Here is a 27,972-nt window from a genome sequence, read left to right on the forward strand (position 1 = left end):
CCACAACAATGACAGTAGCAGCTGCAGCAGCAGCAGCAGCAGCAACAGCAACAACAACAACAACAACAACAACAACGTTCAAGGTAATAACAGAGTATAAATTAAAGACTCTGAGTCAGATTTACACAGACACAGGTAAGTCTCAAATCTTACTACATTGCATGCAATAAGTAGAGTTTTGGCTTTCACTATGTGTCACTAAATACTGGTCCTACTTAACCGTATGCATGCTGCACTAGATGAATATGTAAGGAGTGTGCAAATGTTTCCAACCTTTACCCCAAAGCATTGAAGGATAACATTGGTTGATTTATTGATAGTGGCATGAATAAATGCAATGGAATAAGTACACTAAAATGTTAATTACACAGTCTCCACAGAGCATAGATATTCAGCACTCAATTCTTTCAACATTTCTGTGAGTTTGAAATTTTTTCATAATGAAATGTTGTTATGCGTTACTGCTTCCTTTAATTCACCCATGAAATTTAGCTTTATCAGCATTCCTGCCTGTTATCCAAATATATTTTGAATTCAGTCATTTTTTTTTCTTCTGACAGGCATCAGCCCAGGCTAAGTTGCCAAGAATTCTCCCAAGTAGACCACTGCAGAGGTAGTCCTGTTCCTGTTCTTTCTTCTTTCTCTAATCCTTTTTAGACCTTTCCTTTTAAGCAGTTATTTGAAACTGAGCTGGTGTTTAATGATACCAGATTAAACCCTCCTAAACTATAGCCCATTGTTTTCAAAGTTTAGTCAGGCTGTCTTATCATGTCTTAGGAGGGTCTACTGCATCTGACACTTGCCTGATTCTTGAGTTCTTCTCTAATGTCTCTGACTATGATATTCTATGTAGACACTCTGGCCAACACATTTCCTAAACACATTAAAGTTTTCAGAATCTCGTTTTTCTGCCTGTATCCTCTTCATGGGATGTTCAAGATCAAAGTTCTTTTCTGCAGGTTTCACCGAGCATGCTACTTTCTTTCCTTTCTCTTTTGTCAGTCTAAAGGAAGCTATTCTCTTCCAGATTCTTTCAAATAATTTTTCTTCAGTGTTAGTACTTATCTATTGGGCATGATGGTTAATTTTCCTCGCTGTCTTCACTATATTTAGAATCATTCGTGAAGCACCTCAGTGTGTACGCTTCTGAAGGTATTTCCAGAAAGAGTTTAATGAACAGGCAAGACTACCCTAAGTGTGGGTGGCATCATTTCTTGAATTAAGGCTTGAATGGAACAGAAAAGATAAAGCCATTCGTGTTTGTTATGGCTCCCTTCCTATGATGGTCTGAATTTCTGAAACAGTGAACAAGGCAAACCTTTCCTCCAGAGTTCTTTATGTCACATATTCTGTCATGGTGACAAGAAAACTAATTAGGATAGTGTTCTATTTAGTCTTTAAACTGTAAGGAGGCAGAGACCTTATCTGTTTTGTTCATTTTTATTACACAAGGTCCCAAATAGTGTCTAGTATTTGAAATAAAAATATTTTAATGGTACATTATTTGTAAGATGATAGACTTTTCACCCTCAATGTTAGAGGAGGGACCATGGACTAGAATAATAGTTGAGAATCACACTCTCTCACTGACAATCAAAAATCCAATGAGATTAAGAAAGAAACAACAGTATGTGATAATATAGTTGGTGCTTTGGCCATCACAATCCTGGATTACAATGAACATCACAATTTTTCAACATTTGTTCTACAAAAGGATAATTCATTACCTATGCATCGTGGTTTCTGAATAAAGAAATCTATAGATATTAAAAGTTAATAGTAGATGGATATTAATTGACACAGAGAAAGACTAATATATTTAAGACAAAAAACAAGCTTCAAAATACAGTCAATATTATCCTCAAACTACTCAACACCCTGAAAAATGCTGTTCATGTCTTAGCAATACTTTTCTTGATTGTTAATGAATCATTTTCCTTGCCCTAAACCCCAAGGAGAGGTAACATTGGTCACTCTTGAATTGTAAGAGATAGGTTGTTTTGGATGAGACCCATATATAAAAATGTGTTGAAGTAGGTAGTAGTTAATAGGATAATCACTGAATGTTAACTGTCTATAGCAAGTGAAGTGTGCTAAGGATAATGTGAAATTGGCCCAGCAGGAGATCATACTATATTCAGTATTTATGTTATAACCATCAATTATAACAAACCATACTGGAGTATTCTGAAAGACTTTAATTCCAGCAGGTCTCTGATCTGACTCCTATGATACAATGAGAGAACTGGACGGCACAATCTGAAAGCAACAGGGAGAGAGTAAACTGTTACCTGAGTGCTCCTAAGTTTTCCCTCCTTTGCTTTAATATCTAAATTACAATAATCAGAGGATCCCTCCTGTGTGACTGCAAGAATCCAATTCTGTGCCCAGTTATGTCTGAGTCTTGCAGGAGGAATAGTATATTAGTTTCCCGAGGCTGTCATAGCAAGGGACCACAAACTGTGTGGCTTAAAGCAATAGGTTTATTGCTTTACAATTCTGGAGTCAGGATGTCCAAATTCAAGATGTTGTCCACGTTGGTTCCTTCTGAGTGCTGTGAGGCAATCTTCTGTTCGTTCTTCTCTGCTAGCTTCTTTGGTCCTCCTTAACTTATATATGACTTTCTCCCCGTGTCTCCACATCATTTTCCCTCTATGCTGTTTATGTCCGTGTCCAGATTCTTTTCTGGCTATAAGAACACCACTTGTATGTTACTTTTCTCATTGATGTGACTAAATGCCTTTCAAAGCAACATAAAGGAGACAGAGTTTATTTTGTTATATAGTTTGAGACTATACTCTATCATCATGGTGGGGAAACTGTGGTGTTGAGACTAACTATAGCTGTGGTGGCAGAAATTAGGCAGGTGATCACATGGCAACCTCAGTTAGAGACCAGAGAGATGAATGTTGGAACTCAGCTTGTTTTCTGCTCTCTCCATTTTATTCAGTTAGAATCCAGTCCCTGACTGGTTACAACCACCTTTAGGATGGGTTTTCCATCCACATTAAACTTCCCTGAAAATTTAAGAACCAACAGAACTAGAAGTGTGTGTTCTGGGAAAATCTAAATGCAGTCAAATTGACCACGATACTCATACTATAGCAGGCACATAATAACGACATCATTTTAAGTTTACTACTTGCAATTCCCTTATTTGCAAAGAGGCCACATTCACGGGTATCAGGGCTTAGGATTTGCACATTGGCTTGAGCCACATGGTTTAATTCATAACGAATCTCTTGCTGAATCTGACTGCATTTTCCTTGTGCCCACCTTGCTTCTGGTTCTGTGACCAACTGTCTCCTGATAACCTTCTTTACACTCTAACAGAATGCAGTCATTTCACAGGAAAGGTCCATTATTTAAATAGTCCTGACTCAATGAGAAGAGCATAAATAACAGTTCCATGCAGAGAAGGTAAATTGATTCTTCAAGCCTACCACTTACACACATTTCCTGGATGTCCTGCTTAGTTTTACCTGTTAACTAGGTACAACCTAGAGTCTCCTGAGAAGAGAGTCTCAATTGAGGAATTGCATATACAGGCTATAAGCACAGTTTATTTGGGGATTGTCTTAATTGTTAAATGATGTAGGCGTACCGAGCCCACTGTGGGCTGCACCACTACCTAGAAAGGAGGTCCTGGACTGTATAAGAAATCTAGCTGAGCATGAGCCTGTGAGTGAACCAGGAAGCAGCTTCCACCATAGCTTATACTTCAAGCTTATGTCCTGACTTTTTTCATTAAGAGTCTGTGATTCTGGAAGTGTATGTTAAATGAACCCTGCATTCTCCTAACTTGCTTTTGGTCAGTTTTATTATAGCAACCAGAATTGGGCTAGAACTCCGCAGTTATGCCTGTCTCTGATTAACCCTTGACCTACTGACAGACTCTGGAATCTGACCATATTTCTTCAGAGATTTTGATTCCTTCTCCCTAGTTGAAGACTCTGATAGGAAGAAACAAAATCAATCAATATTAAGCAAATAGCCTGGGTGTGCTTCTCTCTCAGTGGAAATACTGTGATGTCACAGAAAATACGATTTCACAACAAGCTTGGAGGATTTGGGACCAGGCTATCCAATGTAGGAATGAGTAGGTACAAAAAAAAATTCTGCATAAAAAAGAATTTTATAGTGGCTGTTATAGTGGTGCTGTAAATAGCATTGTAATTTCCCAATAACCATAGCATTGAAAGGGTCAACCTCCTCAAATATTTGGACTAAATCTACCCTTTGAAATCACTTTGTGGGCTAGGAAATAGGCTCACTGGCAAAGCACTAGCCTAGCATGTGTGGGGCGTTGGGTTCACATAAATGAGGTTGTTAACTTTTTACCATCCATTTAAAGTATTGTTCATTATATACCCATCTTTGTAAACAGTGTGGCTGTGATATAAATTATTAGAGAAAGAATTATTCAACCAGAGGATGAGTTAGGCGGGGCATTTATCTAATTGCACAGTGGATGAGTATTGTTTCTGCACCGAATGAATTGCTCTCTCCATGAAAGCTAACAGACAGAAAAGCAGATGGCCAAATGGCATGGGGTCTATTTCAGTTGAGATGCTGGTAATGTCCATTATCCTAGCCCCTGTTAGAGCTGTGCTAAAATAAGTTGGCTTGAGGAGAGGCAAGTGCAGTCTACAGTCTTCTACTTATACCACCCACATATGACTACATTACATTACATTAAGTTCACCTTCCTATTGATACTTCAGGATGGTGGTTGATTGCACTCTCTTGATCAGCACACAAGTGAGAATTCAGTTAATATCCTGCAGGGTTGAGGGGGTGTAAGAGAAGGCAGCACAGAGCAAATAATACTTATGTAAGGGCAGGAAGCAGAGATTTACTAATTTACATCTTTAAAGAACCAGCAAAACATGTCAATCTAGTCTTCTCCAGAGATTTTTATTTAGCAATGAAGATTTAATTATTATCTTGAAACTTGAAAGCTCTGTTAACATGGAGCCTGTCTGCAGAGAGAGAGAGAGAGAGAGAGAGAGAGAGAGAGAGAGAGAGAGAGAGAGAGAGAGAGAGAGAGAGAAACAATAGTCTAGATGCCAGAGTTCTCTACCCACTTGAGAAAGAATGTATTAATATTCAGTTTCCTGCAGTCCGCACTAGTCCCTACTGTGGTTTCAGCATGCAGACACAATTAGTTACCTCTTATCATCTGTTGATCTTTTTTTAATAAATATTTTTTCTTCATATGTATGAGTGTTTTGCTTGTATGTATGTTTGTGTACCACTTGTAACCCTGGTGCCCAGAACAGACAGAAGGTAGGCAACAGATCCACTAGAACTAGAGTTACAGATGGTTGTGCAGTGGTATGTAGGTGATGCCAATCAAACCTGGGTCCTCTGGAAGTGGAAACAGTGCTCTTAGTCATTGAGACACCTTTCCTGCCCTCTCATTTGTTAATTCTGATCTGAGATTTATAAATTCTAAAGAAAGATTTCACAGTCAGCTATTGAATGGACCACAGGGCCCCCAATGGAGGAATTAGAGAAAGCACCCAAGGAACTGAAGGAAACTGCAACCCTATGGGTGGAACAACATTATGAACTAAGCAGTACCCCGGAGCTCTTGTCTCTAGCTGCATATGTATCAAAAAATGGCCTAGTCGGCCATCACTGCAAGGAGAGTCCCATTGGACTTGCAAACTTTATATGCCTCAGTACAGGGGAACGCCAGGGCCAAAAAGGGGGAGTGGGTGGGTAGGGGAGTGGGGGTGGGTGGGTATGGGGGACTTTTGGTATAGCATTGGAAATGTAAATGAGCTAAATACCTAATAAAAAATGGAAAAAAAAGAGAAAGATTTCTTTGTCCAATGCTACTATCTGGGCTGGAAAGAAAAAAGATTTCCTGTGATTAAAAGGTGAATTTTTATGTTATTAATCAGTATCATTTATATATATTGTTACCTGTTACAGACAAGTAAACATTTCAGATTTTAAGATTTCTCTCTTGCATTTTCAGGAACAGGATTTATTGGCATGGGTAGGTAGATCAATGAAAACAACATTGCATTTGGAAGAAACTAAATGTGTATGGCTTTACTTATACAAATGCATAATAAGTTTAGAGAAGTATGTGTTTGTATCATGTTATTTCTTGGAACTGCAACATAGCTAGCATATTGACCTACTGCCTTGGCTGAGGACAGAGGCGAGTGGGCAGGGCGCTTAGCAGTGTGTGGTAAGCCTGATAGATGGCTTGAATTGTTTGTTAGGGAGCTAGGACTGTATGATAACCTCAGTGATAAAACTGATAGGACTCAATGCTTGCTCTATAGGAGAGCAGCTTTGGAAGATGATGTACAAATAAATGTACTTGAAGTCCTTGCTGTCTTTATCCCTTCAAAACTCCATCACTTTAGTACAGAGCAGTCAAGTTTTCATGTAATTGACTGCAGAAAAAGGCAAAAGCGTACCTAAAAACTTGAAGGTGAAGTCAATTATGTTGGATTTCTTTGTTTAATAGATAATTCTTTTAGAATATTTTGGAGTCAAAGTGCTCACTAGATGGTTCTAGCATTCTATTCTTGATCCCTATGGCTGTTGACGTAATGCCAGTTCATATGAGGAATGCGATCATGGGTACAGCATGTGTGAAAGCTTAGCTAGATCCTGACCTGAGGTCACACTGACTCCCACTTAACTTGGAAGACTCTTATGCTTTGTAGCATATGCTGGCCATATAGCAAGGCCATTAGGTCTACTTAATACATTGTGAAAATGAAACCTGTTCCTACTGGGAAAATAACATTTCTGAGAGCTTATGAGGGAAAGGACCTCAGTGATGGTTCGTTGGCTTAGCTTTGTGTATTTGGCAAGTATTTTCTAATAATTTTATTTTATTTTTATTGAAGGAGTATCCAGAGTGTGGGGAGGGCATGTAATTATTATCCTTATTTTATAGGTAGAGAATTTCAGGCTCAAAAATGCAATCATTTGCTCAGGGTTATGTGACTGCTAACTGCACACTCACCCTGGAATAGTTCTGTGGACCTTATTTCCTTTCTTTCCACGTGTTCAGCATGCAGCATAGTCTGTCCCTTAAGACCTGGTATTGCTAAAGAAGCAGTTTTTGAAAAGCAATTTGAAAATATCAGTGAGGATTTTTTAGTATCAAATAACAGAAAATTCAGCATAAAATGACTTTAACAAAGGGGATCTTTGTTGACATAGAAATCTAGGATAATCTGGGATTCAACTGTATGTTGGGGCATGCCAACAGTGATGAGGATTCTCTTTGTCCCCAGGATCTCCTTTTGTTGACACCCATTTCATTTTCAAGTTTCCCAAAGTGGTAACATAGTTGGCAATCACTTCAGCTCCTTTGAGACCATCAGACTAGAGAGAATCAATCTTCCTTCTACCTGAATAGCGTGGTCCAGGTACCTGTCTACGGCAAGGCTGTGTGACCAGCCTCTGTGGTGTGCTGACTTGCTAACAGATTTCATTCTCAGAAATAGGAGTGAGGCTTCATACAGAATAAAAACAACCAGAAAACAAAACAACAGACAAAAAAGCAAACTAAAAACTTCATGCAGGCTAAAGGCTAGCTTTCCAAAGAGAGATTGGGGTAAAACTCCTGAAAAAGTCTGAACGGGATGAAGGTTAGACAAAGAAACATGAGTTTCATAAGGAGCCACTCAAATGTTTATTCTTTTTTTTCTTTTTTTTTCTTTCCATTTTTTATTAGGTATTTAGCTCATTTACATTTCCACTGCTATACCAAAAGTCCCCCATACCCACCCACCCCCACTCCCCTACCTGCCCACTCCTCCTTTTTGGCCCTGGCGTTCCCCTGTTCTGGGGCATATAAAGTTTGTGTGTCCAATGGGCCTCTCTTTCCAGTGATGGCCGACTAGGCCATCCTTTGATACATATGCAGCTAGAGTCAAGAGCTCCGGGGTACTGGTTAGTTCATAATGTTGATCCACCTATAGGGTTGCAGATCACTTTAGCTCCTTGGGTACTTTCTCTAGCTCCTCCATTGGGAGCCCTGTGATCCATCCAATAGCTGACTGTGAGCATCCACTTATGTGTTTGCTAGGCCCTGGCCTAGCTTTTCACATGGATGGTGCGAGAAAAACTTAGGTCCTCACACCTGCATGGCAAGCATTTTTACTGAGCCATCTCAGTATTTCCTTTCTTCTTTCTGTGGTGATGGACTGGTGTTTTTTGTTGGGCATTACTTAGCTTTTGAGTTAGCTGTATCTCTCTCCCTGCCCTTTCTTTCCTCCATCTAGGTTTGTGACCCTGGCGATGTATGAGAACTCCTTAGGCTTCCTTGTGGCTCAGTTCTTCTGTGCCCTCTCACACACTCTCCTGTCTTTGCATGACCTCTGTCTTCTCTACAGCATGTTCTGTACAACTTTGGCTCTCTGATGTGTTGATAATGGCTGATGATCAGTCTCTGAAAGGCACGTTTGGATGGGGACAAAGTTCTTGTGTCCCCAAATAGGTAACTGAGACATATAGTTACAGAAGAAGCAAACAAACAGTCCATTAGGAGATAGTAAACATCCAGGGGGAAGGATCACAGTGTGGGTGATAGATAGAGTTCAGCCGAGCATATGGCTACATTTTATATAGAGGTAGGATTTTTCTGATACCTTAGGGTGAGCTTTTTAGTTCAGTTGCATAGGAGTGGCTTTCTCTTGCATGCTCTGCTACTTATCATTCCACATATAACTTCATGTGTCACAAACCTCTTTAGCATCTTAAATATTCATAATGAGCCACAGGTCACCTTTTGATGACTACCTGTGAGGGTTTTCTAGCCTTCTCTTTTTCTGCTCTCTCTCTCTCTCTCTCTCTCTCTCTCTCTCTCTCTCTCTCTCTCTCTCTCTCTCTCCTCTCTCTCTCTCTCCCTCCCTCCCCTCTTTCTTTCTCTCCTTCCCTCCTTTCCCTTCTCTTTTCATTTATCTCTATATCTATCTATCTATCTATCTATCTATCTATCTATCTATCTATCTATCTATCGATCTATGAATGTATGTATGCATGTATGTATGCATGTATGTATGTATGTACAGCGTGTCTTAGTTAGGACTTCTTTCTGTTGCTGTAATAGTATGGCATACAGGGGAGAAAAACAATCCAGGGGAGAAAGAGCTTTCAGGTCACATTTCATAATGAAGGGAAGTCAAGGCAGAAACTCAAGGGCAAGGTCTTAGAGGTAGGGACAGAAGCAGAGACCATGAAAGAGTGCTGCTTACTGGCTTGCTTCGTGTGATTTACTCAGCCATCCTTCTTACACAACCCAGGACCATTTCTTTAGATGCTGCACAACCCAGAGAGGACTGGGCTGCCCCACACCAATCATTAATTAAGAAATGTCACACAAGTTGCCTATAGGACAATCTGGGGGACATTTTATTTTCAACTGTGGCTGCCTTTTCTCAAATGACTCAAGATTGTGTCAAGGTGAGACAAAGACTAACAAGGAGCTTTGAATAAGGCCTCCCAGACTTTACCCTTTGCCCTACTCAATTCCACTTTAGTTACTTTTCTTGACTGTAGCTCAAGCTCCTTTACACAATGTATTTTATTGTGTCTAAGACTATGGACTGAATTCATTTTGTCAGATAACTTTACAGATTCAAAAAAATGGCTTACACATTGCATTTTACTGTAATTGTCTTCTACAAATTGATTATTTAATTGACAGATAAAAGTATATATTTCTGTGATTACAATATGGTAGTGTGACCTCTGAGAACACTGTAGTGTCTGTCCACTGAGACCATTTGTATTAACTTAGCTTAATGCCTCCTTCCCTTTTTAGTTTTCCTCTAATAGAGCTCAGCTTAGTCTCCTTGACACGTAACTAGTAGCCATCCCAAGTTTGGCCTATGTGTGCATGAGCGTGCATGTGTATGTGCGTGCCTGTGTGTGTGTGTGTGTGTGTGTGTGTGTGTGTGTGTGTGTGTGTGTGTGTGTGAGTGTGTGTGTGTGTGTGTGATATGTGTATTTTAATTCGGATTCCAAAGCTTGTGAAGCAAATGTTTTGTCCCCCAAATCATCTCCCACTCTCATTTACTCCCCTTTCTAATGTCAAAATGCAGAAAGGATACTACTCACTCAAAGTTAGCAAGGGGGAAGGCAATGGATATGAACTTCCTTGGGTTGACTTCCCCATTTAGGAGATAACCCTTTACAGAGGATTTATTGCACAATGTCTGTGTGACATCAGGAATGGAAAGGATGGGCTAGGGAGACTTGGAAATCCAGGGTCTAATTAATGGCTGTGGCTGTTCATTATGGTGGGAAGCTGCCCACATCAGGGAGTCTTCATTACCTCCTATGTGTTCCATAAATAGTCTTCCATGGGAGATGGTGTTATCCCCTAACAGGAAAGTACTAGAGGAGGTAGATGCTACTTCATAAGCTATTACCAGACTATTGTGATCAACTTGTAGTCGTTCAGAATCACAGGGCAAATGAGATGTACATAGCTGGAATTTAAGGATAAAGATAATTGTGCAGCATTGGGGCAAAAATGACCTATGAGAACAAGTTACTGTAATGAGCTTGTTTCACCCGGAACAGAGGGAATTCACAGTCCCAACCGGCTGCAAGACCATGAATGATAATTCCAGAGGATGGTAAATTGACAGTTATAGATATCCAAGCATTGTCCCATTGTCCTCTCCCAATTTCTTGCTTTATTTCTCTCCTGGAGTAACTGGATGAAAGATAATAATGTGGTGATGTGAGAAAATGCAGGAGAGTAAGTCCCTTGGAAGCTGGCATCATAATTGCACTGTCTTACCACTGTCTCCCTCCCTTCCCCCTCTCAAGAGACGAACTCAGAAGGGAGTAAATATACCATCTGCAAGACTCTTTCCTCTTTTACAGCCACCCTGATGCCATCTGCTGTAGCTTCAGCCCACCTGCATACTGAAAAACATTAATTGTCTTCCAGAACTGTGCAAGAAACGCAGGCTCCTGTAACACAAGAGCAGGAGGAAGGAGACATTTTTACAGTGCCTTCAAGTGTGCCTTGCACTGGGCAACCCACCTGAGTCCTTTTGCGGATCTTCTGCCTGCTCAACCAAGCTTATTGTCTGAGCAGGGGATGTGGTTCTCGGATAAAGTGCATTCTTGATGTTTGTTCCATTTGTGAACTCTGACGACTGCAGGGATTCAGAGGTGCGGTCCCCACAGTTTAGAAGTTATTGTTGGGAGTTGCCAAAAGGACTTCTCTCTACTTCAGAACTAGAAGTGTTTTTTGTTTTGGGGTTTTTTTGTTTGTTTGTTTGTTTGTTTTGTTTGTTTGTTTTTGTTTGTTTGCTTGTTTTTGCATTCAGATCCTGGCATGTTCTCTAAATGTAATTAGGGCTGGAGTTGAGTGCCTATTCTGATGTTAAGCCAGTTCCCTAAGACTTTCTAAGAGAGCATTGGCTAGTGTTTCTAAGTGATTATCTCATTGTTGACAGGAATCAGCTTCCCATCAGAGAGTTGTGACATCTGGATGCACAAAGTTTTCTTTCTCTGGCTGCCTTTCATTAAATGCCATTGATGGTTTCAGTCATTGTGACAACTCCAAAGCCCCCCACCTATGTCCTCATAATCCTTAGAGGGCTCTGACACCCCCTGCTGAGAATTATTGATCCTGTCTCTCCTTGCCACCTTTTTCATTTCAGGAAGAGGGGTCAGCATCAGCTTCAGCTTCCCCCTGTGGTGAAAAGATTTTGGTTTGTGTAGCTCCAACCTATGTTATCAGGGCCATAAAGAACCAGGAAGAGTCTAAGGTTATGAAAAATTGAGAATGTATCTAGCTGCAGAAACATTTCTTCAGGCTAGAACTCTCTCTCTCTCTCTCTCTCTCTCTCTCTCTCTCTCTCTCTCTCTCTCTCTCTCTCTCTCTCTCTCTCCCTTCCCCTCTCCCTCTCTCCCTCTCTCTCCCTCCTTCATACATACACACACACACACACACACACACACACACACACACACACACACACACACACACACACACACATTCTTAAGCCTGAATCTTAAGATACAGCATTCTTTGTGAAACAAGAGCACTTTAGACGAAAAAGAAGGCTCAGTGCAAACAGCCAGTCACCATCAGCTGTTCTAAAATATTAATGGCCACTGTGAGTAAGTAGGCTCTGCGTACCTATGATCCTGACAAATTCAGTTTGCAATTGCATTATTGGACTTCAGTTGATAAGGCCTGCATCTAGCTTAGTCTGCTATTATTTGATACTTGTTTTACATATTCATTCCCTCATTTATCCTTCTGAGGTACCGTTTATGTGTTAATCCATAACTCAGGTGGGATTTTTCTTAATTAGTTTTATATACCCTACATACTCTATGCATAGATTAATCAGGTCTACCATGCATTCATCAAACAGGGTATCATTAGACTTATTAGGGAAAGCATATGCTGTGTGCTGTCTTCTATGTCCCCTTCCTGAAACAACATTGCCTTTGTAAAAAAAAAAAAAGAATATTAAAGCAGAAGAGTAGGCCCTCATAAGTGTATGTCTGCACAGAAGATAGGCTTTGCCATCCAGTTACTGATAGTTAGGCAACTTATCTTACTGAACTGAGTCAAGTCAAGCTGATTCAGGTGACTTAATATTTAGGGTCATTGCTCAATTAGTACATCAACTAAGTGTGCTGTAATCAACAAATAAGGACTGACCATCATAATGGTGAGCCCGATAAACTATTTGCCTTTTCCATATAGAATCATTATGTTTATTATCCAACAGTACCTTAAGTCAATAACTACAAGCTCCTTTGTATATCTATTTAACTACTTCTACTATGTTTATTAAGAAGACAAAGTAAAAGAGACCAGGTACTATGTAGAGACAAACAAGCATAGGAGTCAGGGAGACAAGGTCACAAATGGTCTCAGCTCTTGGGATAAGTCAGTTAACCTCTTTGAATTTTAGTTGCTCAGTTGTTGTAAGGGTTAATGACATAGTCCTCCTTTATTGGGTTTAAGAGTCTGGGTACTGAGTAAATACCCATTGTATTATTTCAAAAACAAGTTGTAGATTTCTTCCTTGAGTGTCTTGTGTGTTCTTCATTGTAATCATGTTGAAAAATGGGACCTAGGTGTACACATGATCATATTTTTATTTCAGGTTCTTAAAAATATCTACATTTTAAATTCAGCATTAAGATACTATATATTCACATTTTACATCCAGACTTTCACTTTGCCATTTGAAAATGAATTATAAGTGCCACATAGCCCAAACATGACCCACCCATGGCCCTATTCAGAACATTATCTCACAGTTGTTCCAAATGCACTGGGACTGAGTCATCTAATGCAGCTTACAGGAAAACAAGCACTGTGTTACTGTTGGTGACCTTAATGATGTGCAATTATTTAAGAATCTGCTGTTGACCACTTCCAGTTGAAAGCGCATAAGTGAACTAGGAAGACAGTATAATCATATACACTGAAATTAGGTTAACTTATACACTCTAATAGCTCTGTGTGGACACAGAAGGGGAGTTCAATATCAAGATAATGTACCTCTATGAACATGCACACAAACACACACACACACACACACACACACACACACACACACACACACACACACACACACACACCCCATTTCCTTTAGTTACATATGCATATTTAAGGTATGTGTCAACAACAAAAGTTTAGAGCAGATATTAACCATCTGACGTAGAATCGTGACTATTTGGTTATGATTTTAGTTCTGATCCATGCTGTCAGAATGTTACCCACATAATTTTATAATGTTTTGTAACAAAGCAGGAGGCTTGCTCTCTACTTTGATTTCCATTGCTCTGACAAAACACTGGGCTAAAAACATCAGGGGAAAAAAGACTTTATTTCAGTCTGTAAGTTGCAATCCATCATTGAGAGATGCCAAGGCAGGAACTGAAGGAGAGAGCACAGAGGTACAGTGCTTACTGGATTGATGTCTCTGGCCTGCTCAGCCACCTTTCTTGGACAACCCAAGTCCTTCTGTCCAGAGATGGTGCCTCCTGTGTTGGACTGGGACGTCTGGCATCAAGTATCAAGCAAGATAATTCTCCACAGACACACTCATAGACTAATTAGATGAAGACAATTCTAAAATTAAGACTCCTTCTTCCAAGGTATAAGTGGGTTTGTGTCAAGGTGAGAAAGTTGACTAGCACAGATAATAACAGCCTATCTTCTACTCTCCCCTCTCTGGTTGGCACAGAGCTCACCTAACTTTCTCTCTGCTTTTGCAGATCAGTGATCAGATGTTAGAGTCCTCTTAAACAGAGGTCCTCTATGGTGGGTGTTTATCCATCCATGTCTGTGACTGTTTTTGATGGTCACCTTTAGGAGACTAGTGCCACCATTGTCTAACAGGTAGTGGGTAAGAACACCAATTAAGGTGTTCTCTGATACACTGGGCAAGCCTCATCCCCTAACACATACAGCAAGGAATTACCTCCCCACAAATGTCAGGAATAGCATGAAACTCTGATACAAAGGCCTTTTCACTCAGAAGTCTGGTGAAAATGTCTGTTCATTTATTGGTGGTGTCAGTTCTCCAATGGCGTCTCACCAAAGGAAGCAGTTAGGGCTTTCTTACAAAATAATGTCTGAGTTCCAAGTAGAGGGATGCCTGATGAGAATGTTTGGAAGATGCTGAATCTCCCATATAGCATGGCTTTAGGCATCCAAGACCATGATCTCATCATGGAGTATGGAGTAGGTTAACAGAAACCTCTGTTCACGTTCCCATGAGAATGGGTCTTAGTTTTGTGGTACTATAACAGAACCTTACAGACTGGGTAATTTATAGGGAGCAAATGTTTCTCACAGTTTCTGGAGGGTAAAGATTGAAGTGTTGATCTCTGATGAGGGCCTTTATACTGCTTCATCTCATGATCAAAGGTGGATGGGGAAGTGTATGCATGAGCACACGTCAGCAAGAAAGGGGGGGGGAGTTCTATCTTCATGACAAGCCTACTTTTATGATAATCAACCAATTCACTCTCAGAGTGCTGTATCATTTTCTTCCTGAGGTGAGAGCCTTTGTAGGCCAGTCATCCCTTTAACTGTCCTAATTTTTGACACATCAAGGGTTGGAGATTAAATTTCAAATACATGAGAGTTAGAGGGTATGTTTAGACACTACCATAGATATACACAGTGTGGTACAGATCTTGCCATTCCAGGAAATAATATGTTGCAAAAAAAGGAGCAGAAAATAAAATTTGCTGTGGTGGTTTAAGTGAGAATGGCCACATAGGTTCATGTTTTTGCATGTTTAGACCCCAAGTTGGTTAACTATTTAGGAAGGATTTGGAGGTAAGACCTTGTGGCAGGAGGTATGTCATTGGGGGTGAAAGCCCAAGCCCACTACCTTTGCCTGTTCTTCAGGATTTAATTTCTCAGTTACTGCACCAGTCCAATTGCCTAGCCACTGTCCCCATGATGATCACGCTAAAACTTTAAGCAAGTCTCCAATTAAATGCCTTCTTTTATAAGAATGTCCCTGGTCTGGTGCCTCTTCACAGCAAGGACAGTGACTAATACAATTGTCAAAGGGACCATGCCTCATTCTTTGCATCTCAGCACTTTAGCAGTCAGTAGAAAGCAGAAGAGGCCCAATCTGTACATTTTGGAATTGTATCAAATTAAGTAAACTTAATATGTGGAATATACGATAAACAATGACTAGATTTGGCATTTCAGAGAACAGTATTCCACAGAGTACTTTTAAATACTCACTTGGTCTACTTCATTATAAAGTATGATTTAATTATGAAATCTTCAATGGTATATTTATTCATCCGGTTGTTCATTAATTCAGTATTCATTGAGCACATACTGTAGGCAAGAGAGCATGTTAGTTGCTGGAATACAAAGATAGATAAGACATGGAATTGCCTTCAAGTTGCTCACAGTCTTGTGGGAAAGGTAAGTCCTATATATAAATCACTGTGATATAGGACAGAGCTCATTAGAGATACAAATCAAATTCCTTGCTGCTCTAAAACAACATGTAGCCTTTTCAAACGGGAAAAAGAAGACTTTATTAAAGAGGCTCGATCTAATGAATACTAAATCTTTTTACTTCCTGACTCCGTACTTCTATAATTACAAGAAGAAATTGGCAGAATTTCATCCAATTTTATAATATTCAATCGAAGCAGTCACCTAAAACACGACTGGGGACCATCTGCTGTGCAGCTGTTGAGTCTGTCTGTCTCAGTCAGTCATTTACTGCTATGGGGAGGCACAAAGACATAGTGAATGTTCTTGCTGTAACCCTAGAATATTTCAATTTGAGTGACAGAAAAGTTGGAAGGTCATAGTCATGCCTAATCTGCCCCTGAAAAACACGCTTGTTTTAGAGCTCCGTGGCAGGATTGCACACTTTTCAATGGAACTTTGGGCATCCTTGAGAACACTACTGGGAACTTTTGTGCTCTGGTGGTTCTCTGCCTTAATACTCTCAAGGGCAGGATCCAGTTCTTCACATTCAGACAATAGAAGTTGTTAAGTTTATCCCCCTTTGAAACATTTATATACTTTAAATACCATAATAATTAATTGTTCCTTAGAAAATGCTTGTGACATTTTATAACATTCTTTAAAATGCAGAGAAAGAGAGCAGAAGTTTAGCGGAAAAGAAACCAATTAAGAAGCTGTGATATAATTAAGGAAAGATCTAGCGGCTTGGCTGGTGGTATTAGCAGAAGGAATCACAGTAACTAACATTTTTTGAATACTTGTCACGTGACAGGACTCTGTATCGCTTCATGATATATATATATATATATATATATATATATATATATATATATATATATATATATATATATACAGAAATATTAGAGGTAGAAACTATGATTTCCAATTTTATAGATGAGGAGATATAGAAATAATTGATAAAATTTGAATTTAAGTCTACCTAAGAATGCCTCTGCCATTCATGAATCAACCATAGAGATATTGTACCTTGTAGGAAAATAAAAACAAACAAACAAAAAAAAAACAAAATTAATATACTCAGGTAAGAAGGATCTAGATGACCAAAGAATGAGTCCTCTAAGATAGGACTCATAACCTAGGCCATAATTTGGGTTGGGCCAAGTGGATAGATGAAAATAAAATTCCATTAGTTCAAATTCGCTATCATCATACCATCATCACAGTAACTCAATAACGATGAGTGGAACACATAGCAAGTTTAGCTTTGGACACTTTGAATGAAAGCCTGATGCTCAGTGCACATTCATATAGAGACCACCATTAGGAAATGAGATATGGTCTCAAAGATCGCGGAAGAGCTTGATGAATGAGATAAACACATGAGTGTCCTCAGCTTAGATCAGAAACACTGGGAGGGAAGGAGGATTTCTAGAATGTACATAAGTCCTAAAGAAAGAACAGCGGTGCACCACACACATTTTCAATGGGATTTTCTTTACTGGATTCTGGGGCATGAAACAAAAAAGAACCCAACCGTTGGCCAGAAGTTGCTCATAATCTAAATGTGGAGACATAACGGGGTTATGTGAAACAGCTTGAGAACAATTATCACACAGAATGCAGAAGAGAGCAACATGGTTTTCAGAATGAGAAAACAAAGAACAGAATGGGAATAGGAGTAATTTGGAAGATATCCTGGAGTTTGGATCCGAGTGGGGTTTCTACCAGCATGCAATAGTGTGGAGAATCTGGGGACTTTGTGAGGGCAGAGTGCATGGTGTGGGTAAAGCAATCTCTCTGAACTCCTCTGTTCTGAAGGGCATTGAGGAGAGAGAGAGACACACAAATTTCACTGCTAAGGCTATGGGGCTGTTTTCTTTGCATTGAATGTAAGGACTGGAGTCTATAGGCTATGTATTGAAAGATAATAGGTGTGCAGAGCAGATGGAATGAAAACAAGTCAAAATTCACAAACATAGGGCTTTTGGGAACCATAATTCTGGTAAGTGAATTAGGACTGAAAAGGCTGCAGAGAAGTGCCAGACTGTCCCCTCCTGCCCATGATGTGAATAAGTAGTTAAGTGACAACTATGAAGGATAGAATGACTTCAGCTGCACATACACACCACCATCCTTGTGTATATGTGTGTTCTAGAGTGTCCTGTTAGTGGCCTAACCTTGCCAGAAGCTACCAGCTCAGAGTACTCTGGAGGATGTAGCTCATCCTACCTTAGAGGCTCATAATGTATGTGAGGGTAGCAGGATGGGAACGATCAAGTGGGGTTTGAAGAAATTTAGCAGTTCAGTTTAGTTCAGTGCCTCTCAACATAGGTCAGAAACACATGGATGGATTACTAATCAGAAGACTTAATATTTAGCTAAGAGTGGGACTATAGAATGATCATTGCTAACAGGTTCCCAAGTGCTGCTGCAAGTTCAAGTGACACGTGTAAGATTCCCCCAATACCATCCTAAATGTATTTTTCTATGGAGTGACTGAAGCTAAATTATATGTTTTAAATCCTTGTCTTCCAATATAACAGTATATTTTGTCTAGGAAAGACATATAAAAATAAATAACTCAGGCCACTTGCAGAGAATGCTGTGGGCAGCAAAGAAATGGGGTCCTTATTTCTTCTGTGATAGTCGGGGAACGTTGGGATGCTTTGAGATTCACTATTTTATCTGAAACCCAGAGGCCACATTGGGTTTCATTTCGAAAAAGCAGCAGAGAAGCAGATACGGCAAAGGACTAGTTGGGGAAATGCTCTGGAATTGGGAAATGTGAAATGACAGGATGTCATTAAAATGACTGAACAGGAGCTTGACAGGCAAAGACTGTGTTTTGCAGCAGGGTGTATAACTGCTATGTGGGAGACTCTCAAGGATGAGCTGGAAGTGAGGAACTACATTCCAAGGTAGTTTTTACTACAATCTAGTAATCTACATCCTTAAGCGACTATGGGAACCAAGATGTAGGAAAATACCACTATGATTACACCACCAAATACTCTATTAATTTCCCCTAATACAAGATGGATTCATGACTCCATTTTACCAGAACCAATCAAGAATGTCATAGTTTCATTTTACTTTTATAATCCTATTATTTTTTAAATTTTAAAAAATCATTCCATTTGTTTACATCTCAAATGATATCCCCCTTCCCAGTTACACCTCCATAAGCTCCCTATCCCATCTCTCTCTCTCCCCTCCCCTTTGTCTCTTTGAGGGTGCTTACCCACAAACCCACCCATCTACCACTCCAGGATCCTCCTAAGCTGGGGCATCAACCTCCACAGAACCAAGGCCTTCCTTTCCGTTGATGTCAGACAAGGCAGGATCCCTCCATGTATACTACTTAGTTGGTGGTGTAGTCCCTGGGAGCTCTGGGTGGTCTGATCAGCCAATATTGTTCTTCCTATGAGGTTGCAGTCCCCTTCTGTTCCCCCAGTCCTTCTGCCAGCTACCCCTTCCCAACCTCGGGTTCCTGAGCTCAGTCTAATAATTGGTTGAGAGCATCTGCATCTGCAATGGTCAGGTGCTGGCAGAACCTCCCAGGGAACAGCCATTTCAGGTTCCTGTCAGTAAGCTTCTATTGGCATCAGCAACAGCGACACGGTTTGGTATCTGCAGAATGGATGAATCCCAGCTGGAAAGGTCCCCGTAAGGTCCTTCCTTCAGTTTCTGCTCAATTTTTGTCCCTGCCTTTCCTTTTGACAGGAACATTTCTGGGTTAAAATCTTTGAGAAGGCTGAGTGTCTGCATCCCTCAACTGGGGGCTGTACCAATCTACTGTAGGTGTTCTCTACAGGTTCTATCTCCCCTTCACTGTGCATTTCAGCTGAAGTCATCTCCACTGGGTCTTGGGAACCTCTTGTTTCCCTAGTGTCTAGAAACTTCTAGTGGCTACTCCCAGTTTCTCATCCTCCACTGCTACATATTTTTATTCGATTTCCTGACTCTTTGTACCTCTCTCCTGTGTCCATTCCAATGCCTGATCCTGCCTCCTTTTCCCTGTCCTCTCTGCTGTCTGTCCCAGATCCCCCCTCCCTCCAGCTCCCTCAGGCACCGTGTTCCCCGTCTATGCTTCGTGGACTAAAGCATCCACACCCTGGTCTTCCTTCCTCCTAAGCTCCATATGGTCTGTGGGCATTCTGAGCTTTGGGCTAATATCCATTTATCAGTGAGTACATACCTTGTGTGTTCTTTTGTGTCTGGGTTACCTCACTCAGGATGATATTTCCTAGTTCCATCCATTTGCCTGAGAATTTCATGAAGTCATTGTTTCTAATAGTTGAGTAGTATTCCATTATGTAAATGTACCACATTTTTTGTATCCATTCTTCTGGTGAGGGACATCTGGGTTGTTTCCAGCTCCTGGCTATTAAAATAAGGCCATATGAACATAGTGGAACATGTGTCCTTGTTATATGTTGTAGCATCTTTTGGGTATATGCCTGGTAGTGATATAGCTAGGCCTGGAGGTAGAACTATTTCTATGTTTCAGATTGATTTCCAAAGTGGTTTTACCAGCTTGCAGTCCCACCAGCAATGCAAGAGTCTTCCTCTTTCTCTACATCCTCGCCAGCATCTGCTGTCACCTGAGTTTTTGATCTTAGCCATTCTGACTGGTGTGAGGTGGAATCTCAGGATCAGATTGATTTGCATTTCCCTGATGACTAAGGATGTTGAACATGTCTTCAAGTGTTTCTCGGCCATTCAAAGATCCTCAGCTGAGAATTTTTTGTTTAGCTCTGTACCCCATTTTTGTTTCAGAAAAAAAATATATTAAGACTATATTAGAAAGTATAAAAGTAGCTGGCAATATGCACCAAGGAAAATAATAACAAAACAGTTAAAATATCAGCAAATAATCAAATCAGTTTGCCAGTCATTGCCTGGGAACCTCTCACAAGAACTCTCTTAGTCCATACTGTTTCCTCAACATCTCCATGTAAACTTTCAGACTCCTCTTTAATTTCCACGATGAAAATTCTAGTTGAGACAAGACTTGATTTTAAAATGAGAAAATGTATGGATACAGAAAATGTGGTACATCTACTCAATGGAGTACTACTCAGCTATTAAAAAGAATGAATTTATGAAATTCCTAGGCAAATGGTTGGACCTGGAGGGCATTATCCTGAGTGAAGTAACCCAATCACAAAAGAACTCAAATGATATGTACTCACTGATAAGTGGATATTAGCCCAGAAACTTAGAATACCCAAGATATAAGTTACAATTTGCAAAACACATGAATCTCAAGAAGAATGAAGACCAAAGTGTGGACACTTTGCCCCTTCTTAGAATTGGGAACAAAACACCCATGGAAGGAGTTACAGAGACAAAGTTTGGAGCTGAGACAAAAGGATGGACCATCTAGACACTGCCATATCCAGGGATCCATCCCATAATCAGCCTCCAAACGCTGACACCATTGCATACACTAGCAAGATTGTGCTGATAGGACCCTGATATAGCTGTCTCTAGTGAGACTATGCTGTGGCCTAGCAAACAAGTAAGTGGATGCTCACAGTCAGAAAGTGGATGGGTTACAGGGACCTAATGGAGGAGCTAGAGAAAATACCCAAGGAGCTAAAGGGATCTGCAACCCTATAGGTGGAACAACATTATGAACTAACCAGTACCCCGGAGCTCTTGACTCTAGCTGCATATGTATCAAAAGATGGCCTAGTCGGCCATCTCTGGAAAGAGAGGCCCATTGGACTTGCAAACTTTATATGCCCCAGTACAGGGGAATGCCAGGGCCAAAAAGTGGGAGTGGGTGGGTAGGGGAGTGGGGGGGAGGGTATGGGGGACTTTTGGTATAGCATTGGAAATGTAAATGAGGAAAATACCTAATAAAAAATAAATTATAAAGTGTTATAGATTAAAAAAATGAGAGAATGTTTGTCTGATAGGGTGAAATTTTATTCTTTCTAATCTTTTACTTTATTAAATATTTTCTTTATTTACATTTTAAAAGTTATCCCCCTTTCCTAATTTCCCCTCTGAAAATCACCTATCTCCTCCCCCCTCCCCCTGATTCCCAACCCACCCACTCCCATTGCTGGTCCTGGCATTCCCCTGTACTGGGGCATAGAGTCTTCACAGGACCAAGGGCCTCTCATCCCATACTCAGTCCATACTCTGCTACATATATAGCTAGATCCACAAGTTCCACCATGTGTTTTCTTTGATTGATAGTTTAATATACGGAAATCCATCAACGTAATCCACTATATAAACAAACCCAAAGACAAAAACCACATGATCATCTCATTAGATGCTGAGAAAGCATTTGACAAAACCCAACCCATTCATGATAAAAGCCTTGGAAAGATCAGGAATTCAAGGCCCATACCTAAACATAATAAAAGCAATATACAGCAAACTGGTAGCCAATATCAAACTAAATGGAGAGAAACTTGAAGCAATCCCATTAAAATCAGGGACTAGACAAGGCTTCCCACTTTCTCCCTACCTATTCAATATAGTGATGAAGCCTAACAAGAGCAATTAGACAACAAATGAAGATCAAGGAGATACAAATTGGAAAGGAAAAAGTCAAAATATCACTATTTGTAGATAATATGATAGTATATATAAGTGACCCTAAAAATTCTACCAGAGAATTCCTAAACCTGATAAACAGCTTCAGTGCAGTAGCTAGATATAAAATTAACTCTAAACCAGTGGCCTTTCTGTACACAAAGGATAAACAGGCTGAGAAAGAAATTAGGTAAACATCACCCTTCACAGTAGTCACAAGTAATATAAAATACCTTGGTGTGACTCTAACTAAGGAAGTGAAAGATCTGTATGATAAGAATTCAAGTCTCTGAAGAAAGAAATCGAAGAAGATCTCAGAAGATGGAAAGATCTCCCATGCTCATGGATTGGCACGATTAATATAGTAAAAATGGCTATCGTGCTGAAAACAATCTACAGATTCAGTGTAAACCCCATCAAAATCCCAACTCAACTCTTCACAGAGTTAGAAAGGGCAATTGGCAAATTTATTTGGAATAACAAAAATCCTAGGATAGCAAACACTATTCTAAACAATAAAAGAACCTCTGGTAGAATCACCATGCCTGACCTAAAGCTGTATTACAGAGCATTTATGATAAAAAACTGCATGGTATGGGTATAGGGACTGGCAGGTAGATCGATGGAATAGAATTGAAGACCCAGAAATGAACCCACACACCTATGGTCACTTGATCTTTGACAAGGGAGCTAAAACCATCTAGTGGAAAAAAGACAGCATTTTCAACAAATGGTGCTGGCACAACTGGCGGTTATCATGTAGAAGAATTCGAATTGATCCATACTTATGTCCTTGTACAAAGGTCAAGTTTAAGTGGATCAAGGAACTACACATAAAACCAGAGACACTAAAACTTATAGAGGAGAAGGCGGGGGAAAGCCTCAAAGATCTGGGCACGGGAAATTTTTCTAAACAGAACAGCAATGGCTTGTGCTGTAAGATCGAGAATTGACAAATGGAACCTCATAAAATTGCAAAGCTTCTGTAAGGCAAAAGACACTGTCAATAAGACAAAAAGGCCACCAACATATTGGGAAAGGATCTTCACCAATCCTAAATCAGATAGGGGACTAATATCCAATATATACAAAGAACTCAAGAAGGTGGATTCCGGAAAATCAAACAACCCTATTAAAAAATGGGGTACAGAGCTAAACAAAGAATTCTCAACTGAGGAATACCAAATGGCTGAGAAGCACCTGAAAAAATGTTCAACATCCTTAATCATCAGGGAAATTCAAATTGAAACAACCCTAAGATTCCACCTCACACCAGTCACAATGGCTAAGATCAAAAACTCAGGTGACAGCAGATGCTGGCGAGGATGTAGAGAAAGAGGAACACTCCTCCATTGTTGGTCAGATTGCAAGCTTGTACAACCACTCTGGAAATCAATTGGTGGTTCCTCAGAAAACTGGAGATAATACTACTGGAAGATCCAGCAATACCTCTCCTGGGCATATACCTAGATGTTCCAGCTTGTAATAAGGACACATTCTCCACTATGTTCACAGCAGCCTTATTTATAATAGCCAGAAGCTGGAAAGAACCTAGATGTCCTTCAACAGAAGAATGGATACAGAAAATGTGGTACATTTACACAATGGAGTACTATTCATCTGTTAAAAACAATGAATTTATGAAGTTCTTAGGCAAATGGATGGATCTGAAGGATATCCTGAGTGAGGTAACCCAATCACAAAAGAACACACATGATATGCACTCACTGATAAGTGGTTATTAGCCCAGAATCTTAGAATACCCAAGATACAATTTGCAAAACACATGAAACTCAAGAGGAAGGAAGACCAAAGTGTGGATACTTCGCGCCTTCTTAGAATGGGGAACAAAATATCCATGGAAGGAGTTACACAGACAAAGTTTGGAGCAGAGTCTGCAAGGAATGACCATCCAGAGACTGCCCCACTTGGGTATCCATCCCATAAACAATCACCAAACCCAGTCACTAGGCAGATGCCAACAAGAGCCCTACTGTACCCTATTTTTAATAGGGTTATTTGATTCTCTGGAGTCTAACTTCTTGAGTTCTTTGTATCTTTTGGATGTTAGCTCTCTATTGGATGTAGGGATGGTAAAGATATTTTCCCAATCTGTGGGTTGCTGTTTTGTCCTATTGATAGTGTCTTTTGCCTAAACCCGATGGTAACCAGATGGTGAGGGGCAAGCACAAGAACATAAGCAACAGAAATCAATACTACTTGACAACATCAGAACCCTGTTCTCAAACCACAACAAGCACACCTGATACCCTGGATACCCCAGTACACCTGAAAAGTAAGATTCAGATCTAAATTTCTAATATCTTAATTTATGCACATGTGTGTATCTGTTTATCTGTATGTATAACATGTTCGTGCAGGTACCCTTGGGAGCCAGAGGAAGGCATCAGATCCCTGAAATTGCAAATGGTTTTGAGCCACTTGATGGGGCAGCTTGGAACTAAACCCAGAGCCTCTGCAAAGGTTTGTGCTGCTGCTAATTACTGAACCCCCTCTGCAGCCCCGAGAGTGACTTGACCCATTAATTTTTCCCTTTGCAGGGTTTATTTCCACTAGCCTTACTTATACCTATACAATGCAGAATATTTGGAGGTCAGAAAAGTATAAAAAGAAAATAAAACCATCCCACAGTATACTCTGTCAGACATGGATAATAATTCTCTTTGTTCTTTTCCACGCTTTTAAATTAATATATTTTATCTCATTGGAAGCTAGCCATCTTCAATTTGCTCTCCTGGGTGAGCGAGGCTGTTTTACTGCCTCTTGGGCCTGGTGGCCTCCCATGGCCCCGTGTCTTCCTGTCACATCTGTGTCTTTTGGATGAGGGCGACTGTTTCTTTTCAGACAATTCACGGCTGGTGACATCAGTGTCGGGCCGCCATCAGCTTGTTAGGCGGCTGCAGATTGATGTTTCCTGAGACATCCAGTGAGAAACAGGAGTGATGGAAAGATCAGGTGGCAAAGTTAACGGTCCAGAAAGATGAGATAGGACTCTAGTCAAGCCCTGGCTGACACATGTTATCTGATTGGCTGAATGGAATCCCTATGCGATAAGGAAAGAAATAGGAATGATAACAGTGTTAACGGTAATGTTTATTTTATGGTAGGAAATCTCAGGGATTTTTATATAAGTTTAAAGAAATTTAAAAACATACCAATGGAAAAAATGGGATTTAGTTATTTATTCACTTTTCAAAGGATGACACTGGCTTAGGGCAGCTAAGAACTAGAGAGGGAGGACCGGAGGATTGATTTTAAAAACAAAGTAACTTGGTCAAGGATGTCCTGCTCCAGTGTAGGGGCTAGGCATTTAGAACGCAACACACCATGTTCCCCATTTCAAGCCCACTGCCTTTCTGAACAAGTGTCACAGCCCTTTCCGAGGCTGATAACAGCTTAGAAACTTCTCTGCCTGGCCTCCTGATTTTGGATTTACAGTCTTTTCTGATCTCACTGTCTGCTGGCCCTGTCTGCTTTGACTCAGATTTAAATGTCAGTATTTTCGATCCTGCAGTCTGGTACCTTGACCCCTGAGTGTGTTAGCTCAGAGGAAGTCCTCCCTTGGGCATCAGTGGGAAGGCCTCAGAAGCCTTGCACCTGACATTGCTCAGCTAATGAGGATTTTGAAGGGCGATGATAACTTATTCTGAAGGCACTGCCTACGTGCTCAGCAGGATATGACAAGAGCGGTTTACCTCCAGTTCACTCACTCAGAATCCTCCCAGTACCATCTGGCTCCTCCACATTCTACCTCCTTCTGGCTCCTTTTCCTGCATGTGCCCCTCTGCCTTCCACTTGCATGAAACAAGACACAAGGCTCTGCTTCCCTTCTTTTAGAGCACAGAGGACACGAGGACTTCATCCCCTTGCAGCCTACAGCAATCTCTGCACGTGGTGATGAGCTGGTTATTTTTATATGTCCTAGACCAAATCTACTGTTACAGTAGGGAGCCAAGGTTAAAAATCAATAATTTATCATCAGTTATTTCATAGAAAGATAAATTTAAGATGGAACCTGGAGAATCTTATACATGTCAGTGAACTCACAATGCTTTCTTTCTCAACTTCAACTTCTATTTTTTAATTTTTATTTTTAGAAATTTTTTATTTATTTAATGCGTATTGTGTGGCTGCAGATAGCATAGATCACAAATGGAGGTCAGAGGAACAACCTGCTGGAGTTGGTTCTCTCCCTCTACTCTCTTTGTCCCAGGTTTCAAAGTCAGGTTACAGAGCTCAGAGACAAATGCCTTTACCCACTGAGACATCTCACCAGCTCCTACTTCAATTGTCACTCCACTGGTGACTTCATGGCCGTTGCTGTTTCCCAGACCCAAAGCACATGGTGATTCACTGTGGGCCTTTGTGTTGCTTCATTTTTGATTCACGCCCTCATTACTCATCTGTAATTCGTCCAACAGCATCATTTTCTAGTCTCCCATTCTTTACACAGTTTCTATGGTCCACATAGAATGCTTCCCTTGTGTTTTCTTTGTTTTAGAATGCTTCTTGTGTTTTCTTTCTTTCTTTTTTTTTTTAATTCTGATCACATTTCATATTCGAGCAGACAAAAATTTATTCAGTGGTCTTTCCTGGCACAGGTGGCCTGACAAGATTGTTTCACTATAGGCATTTGTTGCCATGCAACCTTATTTGATTCAGCTGTCTATGGCTGTGCCTGTCTCCTCACTATGGGCAGAAGTCTTTCTGGAAGCAAACACTTGTTAATGATCACTTCCTCTGATTCATGGTGCTCGGTGCAATTTTTGGTACATGTTACAGGTGTCATAATTGTTTTCCAAAAGAATAAATAAATAAATGAATGAATAAGTAAGTTTCTTATTATAAATATGTTTCAGGTTCTGGATGTAGCTACAAGGCAGAGTTCTTGCTTAGTGTGTATAAAGTCAAGCATCAGCACCAAAATAAAGTGGTAAGTAAATAATAAATGAATAAATGATGCAGTCTATTCTGTCAGTAGTTTCTCTCAGTGAAGTTGCTTATGTGTATGTTGTTTTGCCCTCGTGTTTTTGCTTCCATGGAAAAGTCTTTATCATCATCTCCATGGAAACCACTATGGTGTTGCATGAGTGTTCGGCTACTCTGGACAGACTACCTGGACAATGCAAGCTTGGATGGCCAGAGTGCAGCTTACCTTAGTCTCAGACCTTCTCTACTGGTTTTCTTTTTCGTGGCCATGACAATCTTATCATTCCTAATGACACAGTCACAATTCTCTTGGACATCTTAGATCCAGACCTTGATTCTTTAGAATACCTTCTCCGTGGATCTCAACACCTTCTTTGTGGACCTTATCAAACATCTGAAAGGAGTTTTCTGTTTCACTGTGGATAGCTGTGTAACCATATGCAAATGAATGATACTGAATATTCACCTCATAACATACATGAAGCAAAAATGTACTTGAAATCAGA

The 27,972-nt window shown here is 40.2% G+C and overlaps 1 long non-coding RNA gene across 1 annotated transcript; it reads left to right on the forward strand.

Moving 5' to 3' along the window:
* Window positions 1-27,471, forward strand: Gm41454. Its single transcript, XR_001782023.2, has 4 exons — window positions 1-135; window positions 24,659-24,812; window positions 24,898-25,000; window positions 27,397-27,471. It is a non-coding gene; the product is annotated as a predicted gene, 41454 (long non-coding RNA).
* Window positions 27,472-27,972: the final 501 nt, after the last annotated feature.

The sequence above is a fragment of the Mus musculus genome, chromosome 16, assembly GCF_000001635.26.
Source record: "Mus musculus strain C57BL/6J chromosome 16, GRCm38.p6 C57BL/6J".
NCBI lineage: Eukaryota > Metazoa > Chordata > Mammalia > Rodentia > Muridae > Mus > Mus musculus.